Here is a 13,367-nt window from a genome sequence, read left to right on the forward strand (position 1 = left end):
GCCAATAACATTCAGAAAAATGTTAGAGATCCGGAGGGACAACTTTAGCGCTAGTACAGCGATAGCCCAGGTTGATATTATTGGCTCCCAAATCCTAACCAGTGTGAGGAAAAACCTCAAGTGAATCCTAAATTGGATAATAATTGCACGGCGTAGGTGCTGTAAACTGGAAAGGCTCAACTCTTTATTTCTAAGACACGCCAGAACTAAAGTCGGTTTAGAGATAGCAGGAACTGCAGATGCTGGAGAACCTGAGATAACAAGGTGTAGAGCTGGATGCAAACAGCATCAGAGGAGCAGGAAAGCTTGACGTTTCGGGTCTGGACCCTTCTTCAGAAAGTCAAAGTCGGTGTGTTGAAAAGTCACAATCTATCGAAATTGAGCTGCATTTAACCTACAAATTCACTTGAAGCACCGTCCTGGGGACCTCATGGACGTGAAGTTGATGAGATTTGAAAGCAGGGCAGAGTGAGCAGCGTTAATTGCTCAAGAGTTGTTCACCGCTTTCTGATGCGGTGGTGCTTTAGTGGGGAGGTGCTGCAAATTCACTCCGTAACCCGCTTCCAAGTGTGACCATTCCCATCCTGAGGGTCTTAGCAGCGCGAACGCAGTGGAACACCAGCTCAGAGATCATTGCATTCAGCGCGGATACGGGCAACGCCCCCAGGGGAGAGAGAGCTGGTGCAGTCCCTCGCACCAATTGGCTGCATTCGATTTCACTTCAACTGCACGGAGCCCCGGTCGGAATATTTATGAGTTGGAGGAGCGGGTCCTCAGGGACGAGGTGTAACGAGGAAAGGAAGTCAGTGGAAGCTGTGAGACCAGACCAAAAGGAGAGGGGAAAGAAAAAATAAAAGCGAAAAAAAAGTTTCCTTTTTTGCACTGGCGAGACTCCACTGGCAGCTCCAGCAGTTTTTTTTCCTCAAAGGCAGTTCCTGTCCGTGCTGCAGGAGGCACAGAAGCTGAGGTGCGAACATTGACCGGGGCACTCAGATGGACAAGTGTTAAAGGTAAACTGGGAAAGGATTGTGTTTCGAGCTGGTGACAAACCCTCACCGCCAACTGTTTACGCTGTGCAAAAATCAAACATCCTCTCGATGTTGTCAAACGCAGCTGCCCGCGCGAACCAAAAACAAACAAAAAAAATTACAATTTGCTGTAATTAACACGCAGCTAAATCTGATTTTTCTCCCGTCGCTGCCTCCGCGCTAGCCTTTGATATGTCTGTCACGTACGCCCCCCCCCCCGTCAGCCTTTACTTGTTGCTTGCTTGGGGTTTGAGCAAACTTAAATGATGATTAATTAGTGTTGTCTCAGTCTGCAAATGTTCTTCAAGACTGATGAAGGTATTGTGGAATGAGGGCGCAGTTGGAGTATTATTCACATGCAACATTTCACAAGCGAAAATTCTACAGAGTTGAGGTTCCAGAGATGCTGTTCAAGTGACCAGGCAGCTGACAGTTACAAGAGCCAAATTTAGAAGGGCCACTTTTTATTCTGACTTTGTTTTTAGGTGACTTTGCTTCGGCAGTGACAGTCTGTACCAAAGACTTTGCATTTCTGAACTGGATAAAGGTTCCACTGTGTGAACGTGTGACTGGAATTATTCAGCCTAGCAAACGGCGGGGTTGGGGGGGGAAGGGGCGCGGATACGAAAATGATGCGCTCTGGGCTTGGTTTTTTTTGTATGTAATCTTGACTTGGTTCAAAATAAACACAACAGCAAAAAAAAGGCTTGCTCCCGGAAGAAAATTTCTCTTAATGCCTGAATGGGGAGCAATACTGTTCAAAACATCTCATCGGTGGAGGTAATTATCAGTTTCATTTCTGCTCAATCACTTTGGCTCTTTGTCGACTGTTTTAAATGTTATGCATCTTCGGTCACAATTGAAGTTAGCTTCTGGAAGATCGCGGTTTGAGGTCTGTCTCCTCTAGTTGATGAGAAAAGTCCAGCAAGCAGCTACTGCTGATCCCAGCCCTGTCCCTGCACTGGCCAAGAACCGCCAGGTACTTCATTTCGATGCTTTAACAGGTGCAGTTTATTTTGTTTTATTTTGCTGGTAAAACATTTGGGGCTGTTTGGTGGTAGTGCCTGTACCACTGAGGCAGGAGTCCCACCTCCCCCAGAGGTGTATCATAATATAGGAGCAAATTACTACAAATGCTGGAATCCGACCTGGAAACAAGAAATGCTGGAGATCACAGCAGGTCAGGCAGCATTAATAGAGAGAGAGCAAGCTAACGTTTCGAGTCTAGATATCTGATGAAGCCCAGCTCTAGTGAAGCGGTATGTGGGTTTGAAACGTTAGTCTGCTTTCTTTCCATGAATACTGCCTGACTCGCTGTGATCTCCAGCATTTCTTGTTTACAGTGTGTCATAATATATCCAAACAGTTCAATTCGAAAAGATCCAATCACCCGAATCTGCAGCACTTGTGGCACAGCGGTACACAGGCTCAGGCCCCATTTGCTCTTGGGGTGTGTAATATCACCTCTGAACAGGCTGACAGGAAAATCTCTGTCAGCTAAACATTGGGGTAATGTGTGGACAAGGACAGGATAATTAGCTTTGCAGGTGCATTCTGTGGTCTGGTGCCTTTTCATTGGGAAAGGAGGGGAAGACTGAGGGGGATTACTGTTGATAGATAAGTCACAGTGTGTGATGGTATTTTTTTCCATCACTGTGTGTGGAGGACAGTCATTAAGAGATTGTTTCCATATAAGGTTGATCATTCTTTTATTTAAAAAAAACATCACCAGTGAATCAGAGTATGGTCAGCTGTGTGAAGACTCTGGCTCCCTCAGTTTTTGCTTTCTGTTACCTATCATGGTGCACCTTAAAATTATGGAAAGAGATTCAGCTGAAATGTTTTTGATGGCAGATCTCATGCACATTTCTTCCAAAGCTACAAAAAATGTTCCTTAAATTTATCATATGTATATCAGCATGGCTGGGTCTTGCAAATCCCAGCTCTCTCTCTCTCTCTCTCTCTCTCTCTCTCTCTCGTGTGCAGATACACATGTTGGAAGTTATTTTCTTCCCCTTTAACTCTCCCTGCCTCGTTGCCATCCCTATTCCTCAGCCAACAATATTCACCTTTACCAATCTAATTTCTTAACTGGATGCCTCTGATACTACGTGGGGTGATGGGGCCTAATTCCCAAATGAATCAGCCATCACAGACACAAGCACAAAGATAAAACACTGCAAATCTAAAACAAGAGCAGAAAGTGCTGGAAATGTTCAGCTGGTTAGAGAGAAGCAGAGTTAACGTTTTGTTGATGCCCCCTTCATTGCTCTAGTAAATGTGGAATCCCTTGTAGCATTTTCATGATCCATAAAATAAAAACACTGCATGCAAAGATTGTTTTTACAAAGCCAGGTCAGTACAGATAGCATCTTGCACTCACTGCAAGCTGTCTATCTTTTGGTATGATGTTCAGCATCCTTCACTGTCTCCATTTCCCAAGCTCACCTCATGATTAGCTTCAGATTTTGTTTAAAGTCACACACCAGAAAGTCTTGACTGACAGCCAAGGTGTTGGGCACCCCAGTTTCGAAAACATTGCTTAAACTGGGCAGCAGGAATATTTGACAGGCACATGCAAATTGGATTTGAAAGGATGACTGGATGCTAAAACTGAATGTCACAGTTGCAATCAGAAAGTGCCTGAACTTTGCTGAATTTGCAATATTTGGCCTTTTAAAAGGAAGGGTGGGCAAAGTCCTTAATCAGAAGATAAGATATTCAAGCCAACACTTTAGGAATCTCTACACTCCAACTTCTGTGGCATTTAATGAATCAGTCCCTGCCTAGATCCTGTTAAATAAATGAGACATCTTTCTGTGAATAAGGGTCATTGCCAAGATGCAAGTTGTTGATTTTGTTTGCTAGAATTAGATATTTTCAATAAAGTAAAACTACTTGCCATTTCCAATAACACTTAACATTGTACATGTCGTTCAATCAGAGATCCAACTGTGAAAAAAGATTCCCAATTGGTGTTTGGGGATGAATAGTGACCATTTGTGAAGCTGCAAATGATTCTAGATAGGTGCTGGTTTTATTAACAAAAGAACATTGTGGGAGACAATACAGAGATTTCTTTTCTTAGTTGCACAGTGACATAAATGTGTTTTTTTTTATTGCCCAAGTGTTAAGATAGAAAGACTTGCAGGGTCAGGAAGGGCCGAAAACAATTTCTCAATCTCGCATGGCAGCTATTCCAGGAACTTCAAACATAGGCTCCATGTATATTGTGTTGCCCGTTCCCATGATGTTAATCCCCTTCCGGATCATGTCCATGTTTGTATGTAATGCTGTGAATTCTCAAACACCCCAAAAACTGTCTTATGCTCACCCTACAATGCTAAGCCTCTGACCTTCCTACAGTTCAAGTGCCTTGGCTCTCACTTTATCCAGACACCCCAGTCAAAATCAATAATTCATTCTTAGATTCTCTGCTTTCCTTTTTTCTCCTTCTTCCACACCAATTGCTGAAAGCCTGAGGATATCATTGACACATCAACCATTCTCAGCCCTGAACTATCTCCTGCATTTCTTTTGATCTTTTTGACATTGCACTGTAATTGTGTGTAACATTATTTTGCCAGAAATGCAATGTCAAAAACCTTGATTGTATTGTCAAAACTGCAAAGAATTCACAATAAATTCAGTTCTCTTTTCAATTTATTTTCAGCTGTGTGTTTATGTATTTCTTTCTTTAAGAAAGGAAATTAGAACTTGAATAATGGGACGCTGGTACAACTGGCGCTGACCTGATCATTGGTGCCGGCTCACTCCAATGAAAACTAAATTGTTTAGTTATTTTTAAAAATCATGCGGGCATCGCGGACTGGGCCAGCATTTATTGCCGACCCCTAGTTGCCTTTGAGAAGGTGGTAGTGAGCTGCTTTCTTGAACCACTGCAGTCCTATGTTGTAGGTTGACCCTTAATGCCCTTAGGGAGGGTTTCCAGGACTTTGATCCAGTGACAATGAAGGAACGGTGATATATTTCCAAGTCAGGACGGTGAGTAGCTTGAAGTGCAACTTGCAGATGGTGGTGTTCCCACGTATTTGCTGCCCTTTGTCCTTCTAGATGGAAGTAGTCATAGGTTTGGAGCGTGCTGCCGAAGGAGACTGGGCGAATTTCTGCAGTGGACCTTGTAGGAAGTACTACTGAGAATCAGTGGTGGAAGAAGTGGATGTTTGGGGATGGGATCAAACAGGAAGCTTTGTCCTAGATGGTATCAAGCTCCTTGAGTGTTGTTGGAGCTGCACCCATCCAGGCAAGTTTAGCTGTTTTTTTTTCACTTACAGAACATGGCACAAGAATGTAAGTTCCAACAAGGCAGCAACTCTTCAAAACCTTTCCATTGAAGAGATAAATGGGGAGACTGAAAAGTTGACAATTTAGGACGAACGTGGAAAGAATATGGGGAAGTCTCCCAGACTGGATTGAGAGCTGAGGGCTTTCAGTTATGTTGAGAGGTTGTATAAACTGGGATTGTTCTCCTTAGAGTAGGCAGGGGAAGGGTGAAGTGAGGTATTCAAAACCATGATAACAAAGTGTACAGCTGGATGAACATAGCAGGCCAAGCAGCATCGTAGGAGCTCCTAAGATGCTGCTTGGCCTGCTATGTTCATCCAGCTGTACACTTTGTTATCTCAGATTCTCCAGCATCTGCAGTTCCCATTATCTCTTATTCAAAACCATGAGGATTTTGGGAAAATCTATTGAGGAAAACTGTTTCCATTAGCAGGAATGTTGGTAACCAATGGACATCTGTAAAAAGCAGGACCCTTGGGAGCATTAAAGTACAGGGAGATCTTGGGGTGCAAGCCCAAAGCTGCTTGAAAGTGGCAACACAAGTGGCTAAAGTGACAAAGAAAGTATATGGCCGGCTTGCCTTCATCATTCGGGGCACCGAGCATAAAAGTTGGCAAGTCATGTAGCAGCTGCACAAGACTTTAGTTAGGCTACATTTGGAGTATTGTGTGCAGTACTGGTCACCACACTACAAGAAGGATATAGAAGCTATGGACAAGGTCCAAAAGAGGTTTACCAAGATGCTGCCTGGATTGGAGTGTATTAGTTATAAGGAGAGGAAGAAAAACTTGGATTGTTTTTGTTAAGGCATCAGAGGCTGAGGGGCAACCTGAAAGGTGTCTATAAAATTTTGAGAGGCATGGATTGGGGTGAATAGTTGGTGTCATTTCCATGGTTGAAATGTCAACTACCAGGGCCAGAGGTTTAAAGTGAGAGGGGGAAAGTTTAATGGAGAAATATGAGGCAGGCCTTTTACACAAAGGGTGGTAGGTGCCTGGTATATGGTAGAAGCAGATAAGGTAGCAACATTTAAGAGGCATATGGACTCATGCATGCAAAGGCAGGAATAAAGGGATATGGTCAATATACAGGTAAATGGGATTAGTTTAGAATGGCATCATGGTAGAAGCAGTCATGGTGGGCGGAAGAGCCTGTTTGTGCTGTACTGTTCTGTGTTCAGTGTTGATATAGATGTAAAATCATTGGCAAACATACCAGAGGAAAGATGAGGAGCACTTTTCACACACAGCAAGTTGTTATATAAACTGCAGTGTGCTGTCTGAAAGCATGATGGAATCAGATTCAATATTAACTTTCAAAAGAGAATTGGATGAACATTTTAAAAGGAAAGACTTGCAGTGCGCATGGGAAGGAATTGTGGAGTGGGGCTAATTGGGCCACATGACCTCTTTCTGTGCTGCCTGACTGTCAATGCAACAGCAGAGATCAGGACTGAAAAGTCTGTCAATCAAATTCCATGAACTCACCCACCAAATTCCTGACTATCTGCACGCCAGCAAGATACCATACTGCCTTGAAGAAGCACCCACTTCCCACCCCAGCCCCAGGCTGTCAGTCTGTCCTTGCAGAACCAATCCTTCGATAAATATTTGAATATGGAAGGGCACAGTGGCTGAGCAGGGAAACATGATTTGGTTCCTTCCCTGGTCAAGCAAACTCAGCAATAAACTGAATGGATGACTCTTGTACCAAAGTAGTTACAATTCTACAAAAGCCTTTTTAAAAGAAGTCTCTTTTCTGTCATGATTTAGGTGGTTTGTTTGTGTCACTGTGGTGCATTGGCATCTTACTAGGCAAGGAAAGGAGCTTTTAACTGCCCTCTTAAGAACCGTCCCTCCAATGGTAAGGCCAGAAGTGGGGATCGAAAAATAAAAATCGCTGGAAAAGGTCAGCAAGTCTGGCAGCATCTGTGGAGAAAAATCTGAGTTAACCTATCAGATCGAGTGACCCTTTCTCAGAAGTGGGGATGTTTGTGCACTTGTGAGCAATGTTCACCACCATTCATAACTCTTCAGTTATGGATGGAATCCATGTCTACATGCAGCTTTCAGATTTTGGATGTTAGAATCATACAGCATGGAAACAGACCTTTTGGTCCAACTCATCCATGCTGACCTGGTTTTCCAAACTAAACTAGTCCTGTTAGCCTGCGATTAATAGGAACGGCAGATGCTGGAGAATCCAAGATAACAAAGCGTGGAGCTGGATGAACACAGCAGGCCAAGCAGCATCTCAGGAGCACAAAAGCTGACCTTTCGGGCCTACCCCTTTTCTGATGAAGGGTCTAGGCCCGAAACGTCACCTTTTGTGCTCCTGAGATGCTGCTTGGCCTGCTGTGTTCATCCAGCTTCACGTTTTGTTATCCTGTTAGCCTGCGTTTGGTTTGTATCGCTCTAAAACTAATGAAAGTGGAAGTGACATTTTGCGCCATAGAATTGCCAACCATCTCCCTTTGACATTCAATGGCATTACCATGATTAAATCCCCCACTATCAACATCCTGAGGATTACCATTGGCCAGTAACTGAACTGCAACAGGTACATAAATATTGTGGCTACAACAGCAGGTCAAAGGCTAGGAATTCCTTAATTATTTTTATTCATCCATGAAATTTGGGTCAATTTATTGCCCTTTCCTAATCGACCAGAGAACAGTTAAGAATCAATTACATTGCTTTGGGTCTAGAGTCTCATGCAGGCCAGAGGAGGATATTTCTGAGCCAGATGGGCTCTTGCAGCGATCAACAGTGGCTACGTGGTCACCACAGTTCTGAGGAAGGGTCACCGGACCTGAAACACTAACTCTGATTTTTCTTAACAGATGTTGGCTGACCAGTTGAGCTTTTCCAGCAACTTCCGTTTTGTTACATGGTCACCATTGGACTAACATTTTTTTTTAAAATCCAGAATTTTATTATATTTATATTTCACCATCTGCCATGATGGGACATGAACCCATGCCTCTAAAACTTTAGCCTGCGATACAGGGCTAACCCAAGATATTGCCACTGCACCACCTATTTTAGTCCCTCCCCCCATTAACTCATCTCCTGACACCAAAGCACATCCAACATCTACCCAACACGCGTGTACTGGAATACTCCCCACTTGCCTGAATGAGTGCAGCAACAACAATATTCAACAAGCTTGACACCATCCAGGATAAAGCAGACTTCTTGATTGCACCCCATGCACTCTTGCAAAATTCACTCCTTCCACCACTGATACACATTGGCAGCTGTATGTACCATCTACAAAATGCACTGCAGCAACTCACCATGGCTCTTTTGCAGCACCTTCCAAACCCGTGCCTTCATTCCAGCTGGCAGGCCAGCAGATGCACAAGAACATTAGCTGGAACTCCCTAATAACATTGTCGATGTACACGCACCGTCAAGTCTGTAGTAGTTCAAGAATGAGGTTCACGATCACATTCTGAAAAGGATTTATAAATGTGCAATAAATCTTTGTCTAGCCAACGATGTCTATATTCCCATGAAAGAATGTGATCAAAGGAAAAGATGGATCTACAAGGAAAATAGTTTTACCTGCAACCACTGTAATGTCCTTAACTTTAAAGAAAATCTCCCTGCCTTGACTTGATTTTGTTGCATGTTCAAAAGGCTATATAAGCACCATGTACCATTCAATAAATTTTGCAAACCAAAAATATATCAATTGCATGTAGTAAAAAAGCAAAAACTGCACTCAATAGAGTGCAAGCCTCCATGGTGATTTGGTAACTCATTATTACAATTGCATAACCTTTGCTTGAGCATTTTCGCTGCCTGGCCAATGCTCCATATCCTCAAAGTTGAAAAAAGTATTCCATCTTATTGAGCAGGCTGCAGGCCAATCCACATCCAACAACCTGCTCTGAAAGCTCTGCTCACTCTTTGATGTCAGTGAAAAATTCTACCACAGCAGTTGGGGCGATCTATAACATTCTACAACAATGTGCACCATTCTTAAAGGAATAATCATCTGGCCCTACCTCCCAATGTGAACAGATCCTTAAAAAAATTTCAGGATTTGGATACATACAAGGCAGACATGTTGCCTCCGATCACTTTTACTGGCAGAAACAATGGGAATAATTAACAAATAAATGTGTTTAGATGCACAATATTAATATTTGAAATGCACCATCCATTGTCAATAAAGCAAGAACTAAACTGTTGACTGGAGTCATTCAGCAAGCCAGGAGGTGATGGCCTTGTGGTATTGTTGCTGGACTGTTAATCCAGAGACACAAAAGACATTCTGGAGACACAGGTTTGAATCCCGCCAAGGCAGATGGTAGAATTTGAATTCAATGAAATATCTGGAATTAAGAATCTAACGTTGAACATGAATCCATTGTCAGTTGTTGGGGAAAAACCCATCTTGTTTGCTAATGTCCTTTAGGGAAGGAAACTGCCAGCTTTACCTGGTCTGACCTGCATGTGACTCCAGACGAACAACAATGTGGTTGACTTTGAACTGCCCTCTGGCCAATTAGGTTGGACAATAAACATTTCCTAGCCAGCAACACCCTCAACCTGTTAATGAATAAAGAGAAAAAAACTTGATTAAACGACTGTAAATAATAAGGGGTGAGGGAGCAGGTGGTCCTGAGGGTATGTCGTAAGAGCTTTATGGCTGTTTAGTTAATCAACTCTATCGCAAGGAGAAGGTATTTTGAATTCCAATTCATCAATATGCTGAGATCTGAATTAACATCCATGTTACATGCTGTAGTCTTGTGTGCTGATGGTTTCACTGAATTACAAACTGTAGGACACAGTGTTGGCTTGAAGTTTCCTAACCTCACTGCTTCATGCAGTGACCTTCCAAAAAGGACATAATTCCAAATCCCCCAAAAACACCAACCTGGGGAATCTGGAGGTCAGTTTTACTGCACTTTTCTAGGTGGGAACATGAGATCTGGGGGAACATGATTTTACTGTTCGCCCAAGGGAAGTAATTTTAACCTCTCCTGCCATTCCAGACATGGATGAAACTGATACAACGCCTCCTCCCTGCACCCTCCACATCTACTCCAGACCCACTCCTGACCGGGTTTTAGTCCCCATCGATGTCAATGCCTCATGTTGGCACAAATAAAATCAGTCTTCACCTGATCTATGATTTCCCAGCCATAGCGTTTGGGTACAATATCACCCACCCTCCACCACCCAATGATATCTCTACAGATAGCGACTAAACGCATTCATATATCACTGAGGAGTCAGTCAGATGTGGGGAAGTGAGCGTCATCTATAGCTTTCCCTGGCTGTCAGCAGAGCTTATCAGTGATATGTCAATCTGGAAAAAGATGGCAGAGCAAAATGCAAGAATGGACAGGAGGTTATATTTTTAAACATGGAATGCACCCCCCAAAAGTGTTACCAATCCACTACTGATAATTTTACATAAGCAGCGAAATTACTGGTGAAACTCAGCAGGCCTGGGCAGCGTCTGTGGGAAGAAAGTGGAGTTAATGTTTCAAGACTAATAACTCTTCTTCATGGGTTGAAGAGTCACTGGATCTGAGGTGTTAATTCTCCTTTCCTTCCACAGACACTGCCAGGCCTGCTGAGTTTCAGATTTCCAGAATCTGCAGTTCTTTGTTTTATTTTTAATGATCATTTTACATTGTGCTGTTTCTATGATCACCAGAATACTAATTTCTGCCTGTGGAATATCACTGATAAATTGAAAGACATGGACACTCTTACTCTGTCACAGGCATAGCTTATGTCTAGATCAAGTGGTTTGCCGGTGCCAATGTAATCTGCTTTCTAATTCCACCTGAACAAAGGTTGTAGACATACCCAGCTGGCTATACAATGTCCTTCACTCACTGAAGAAAAGTCTGGATTGTACAGCTGGCTTCTCTATTTCCACTTAGTGAAAGACTATCTGTTTAATGCTTATGCTGAAGAGTTTACAGAAAAGGTGACTTTCTTGAGCCATATTAAACACTATCTATTGTACCATAGCTGTGATCACTGAATAACTAAATAATCTTTGATATATTAACTTAATTAAATTCTAATTAATGAAATGATTATTCCACTTCAACAGCTATATATTGGTATGCAGGAGCTCTGATAGTGATTTATGCCTCATTTGTGAAGTTGCTGCTGGACAGGCACTTTGCATTGTGCTTGCATTCTACTGAGAGTTCTATTCCATTGGGAATTTGCATTGATTTCAGTGAATTGAAACAAATTGCACAGCATGCTTAACCTGGCTGTACTCTGATTCCATTTCTATTTCTTCAAAAGGATGAGTCCCACTCTCCCCACAGAGACTATTTCAGTCCATCTCACTTGATTATTCTTCGTTGAGGTTGGAGTAATGGTGTGCAGGCACATGAGGAAATGGCAGGAGATTGGCATTAGATAATAAAGTTGGTGCAGGCACATTGATCTGAGCGGTCTCCTCTGCACAGCAACAGTTCCGTGATTCAGTGCAGTGGCACTGTCCTCAATTCCAAATTCAACAGTCAGCACACAGCAGCATTGCTCTGCTTCATTTAGTTTACTGATGCACGTGGATTAAGTTATTGGTTTCACCTCGTCTGAGCTTTCTAGAGAGCATCATGCTACAAACTATTCCAAACAGCGTAGTCATTTAGGAAGCTTGGGTGCACGTTCGAGAGGGAGGGCTTGATAAATGGATTGGTATTGCTCATGGAGAATGTGTCCCATTGTGCTATCTCGGGGAATTCAAAACAATGGCCAGAAGTTTACCATCGTTGCTGTACAAAAATTGAAGCAATTAAAGATTGACCTCCAATAATCAGAACTACCTTTGTTTGCCCTAGCTGTGATTCCACCCAGAGAGGAATTCTCCTCCAACTCTGAAGAAGGGCCACTTGATGTGAAACCTGAACTCTGCTTTCTCTCCATAGATATTGCCAGACCTGCTGAGTTTTTCCAGCAATTTGTGTTTCTGTAATATCCTGTCAATTTGCTCTGCACCCTCTCCTGTGTTATCACATCCAATGTGGTAGAATGGGTACAAGATTTGTACCAGTAGCCTGAAGTTTAATTCCTGTCTTTAGCTGAGGTAGACTTGAGACCTGTATCCTCATCTTCCTTTTCATATGAAATCGCAGCACTTTCCTGTGAATGATCATGAAGAACCTGCCTTCAATCAGAGAAAAATGCAAGACAGAATATTCTACTTCATATCTTTTTGTATGAAAAATAAGGAGGAGCAAACTGTCTGAATCCGCCATCTGTAACAGCTTCATTTAAAATATGATAATTCCTGCACTATTTTGGATGAGGCAAAGTTTTGTTTGAAATCAGGAGTACAAATCGTAAAGTATTCACTATCATTTTGTATTAGAGTGAAGTGCAGCCACCTGCAAATGTCAGTTCAAAACACTGTCTGAAGCAATTTCTTTCAAGTCAAGCTGGTGTCACAAGCCTTAATCAAACAGCAGTTTTTCATCCTTCTGCAGTTCAGGAACACAGAAACTGCACAAGACCATTTAGTTCCTCAAGTGATCTGTGACCTCACTCTAAATACATGCCTTTAGTCCATATCCATCCTGTCAATTTCACCTTTAAATAATGATAGATCCAACTTCAGACATAAGACTGTAAAATGTAGGAGCAGAAGCAGACCATTCAGCCCATCGGGCCTGCTATGCCATTTAAGGGGATTGTGGCTAATCTGATAATCCTCAACCCCACTTTCCTGCCTTTTCCCCCACAACCCTGAATTCTCTTACAGATTAAAAATCTATTTCAACCTTGAATATAATTAATGAGGCAACCTTATGTGGTAAAAAGTTCTCTCTAAAATCCATTACCCTCTAAGAGAAGAAATTCCTCAACTCTGTCTTAAGGGAGCGATCATTTATTCTGAGATTATGCCCTCCGGTTCTAGATTCTCCCAATTCTTTGCAATAAAACATTTGTATGCTTAAATTTAATTTCTGAAGGTCGGGCTCGAATTGTTAGACATACAGGCTGGTCCCAGGTTCCAACCAGTGGAAAACTTTTACTCTCT

At 42.5% G+C, this 13,367-nt stretch overlaps 1 protein-coding gene across 7 annotated transcripts in view; it reads left to right on the top strand.

Annotated features, from left to right (window-relative positions):
• Window positions 1–572: 572 nt before the first annotated feature.
• The window catches only part of LOC125447505 (cadherin-20-like), a 159,208-nt gene continuing 146,413 nt past the window's right edge, over window positions 573–13,367 (top strand). For 4 of the 7 annotated variants that reach the window (XM_048521946.2, XM_048521962.2, XM_048521953.2 and 1 more), the window contains exon 1: window positions 573–1,010. The gene's annotated coding sequence lies outside the window, so the exon portion shown is untranslated. Of the gene's footprint in view, window positions 1,011–1,709; window positions 1,809–13,367 lie in introns of those variants that run through there. The other 3 variants (XM_048521978.2, XM_048521987.2, XM_059651902.1) reach the window with 3 other exon arrangements.

This window comes from Stegostoma tigrinum, chromosome 2, assembly GCF_030684315.1.
Source record: "Stegostoma tigrinum isolate sSteTig4 chromosome 2, sSteTig4.hap1, whole genome shotgun sequence".
NCBI classification, from domain to species: Eukaryota; Metazoa; Chordata; class Chondrichthyes; order Orectolobiformes; family Stegostomatidae; genus Stegostoma; species Stegostoma tigrinum.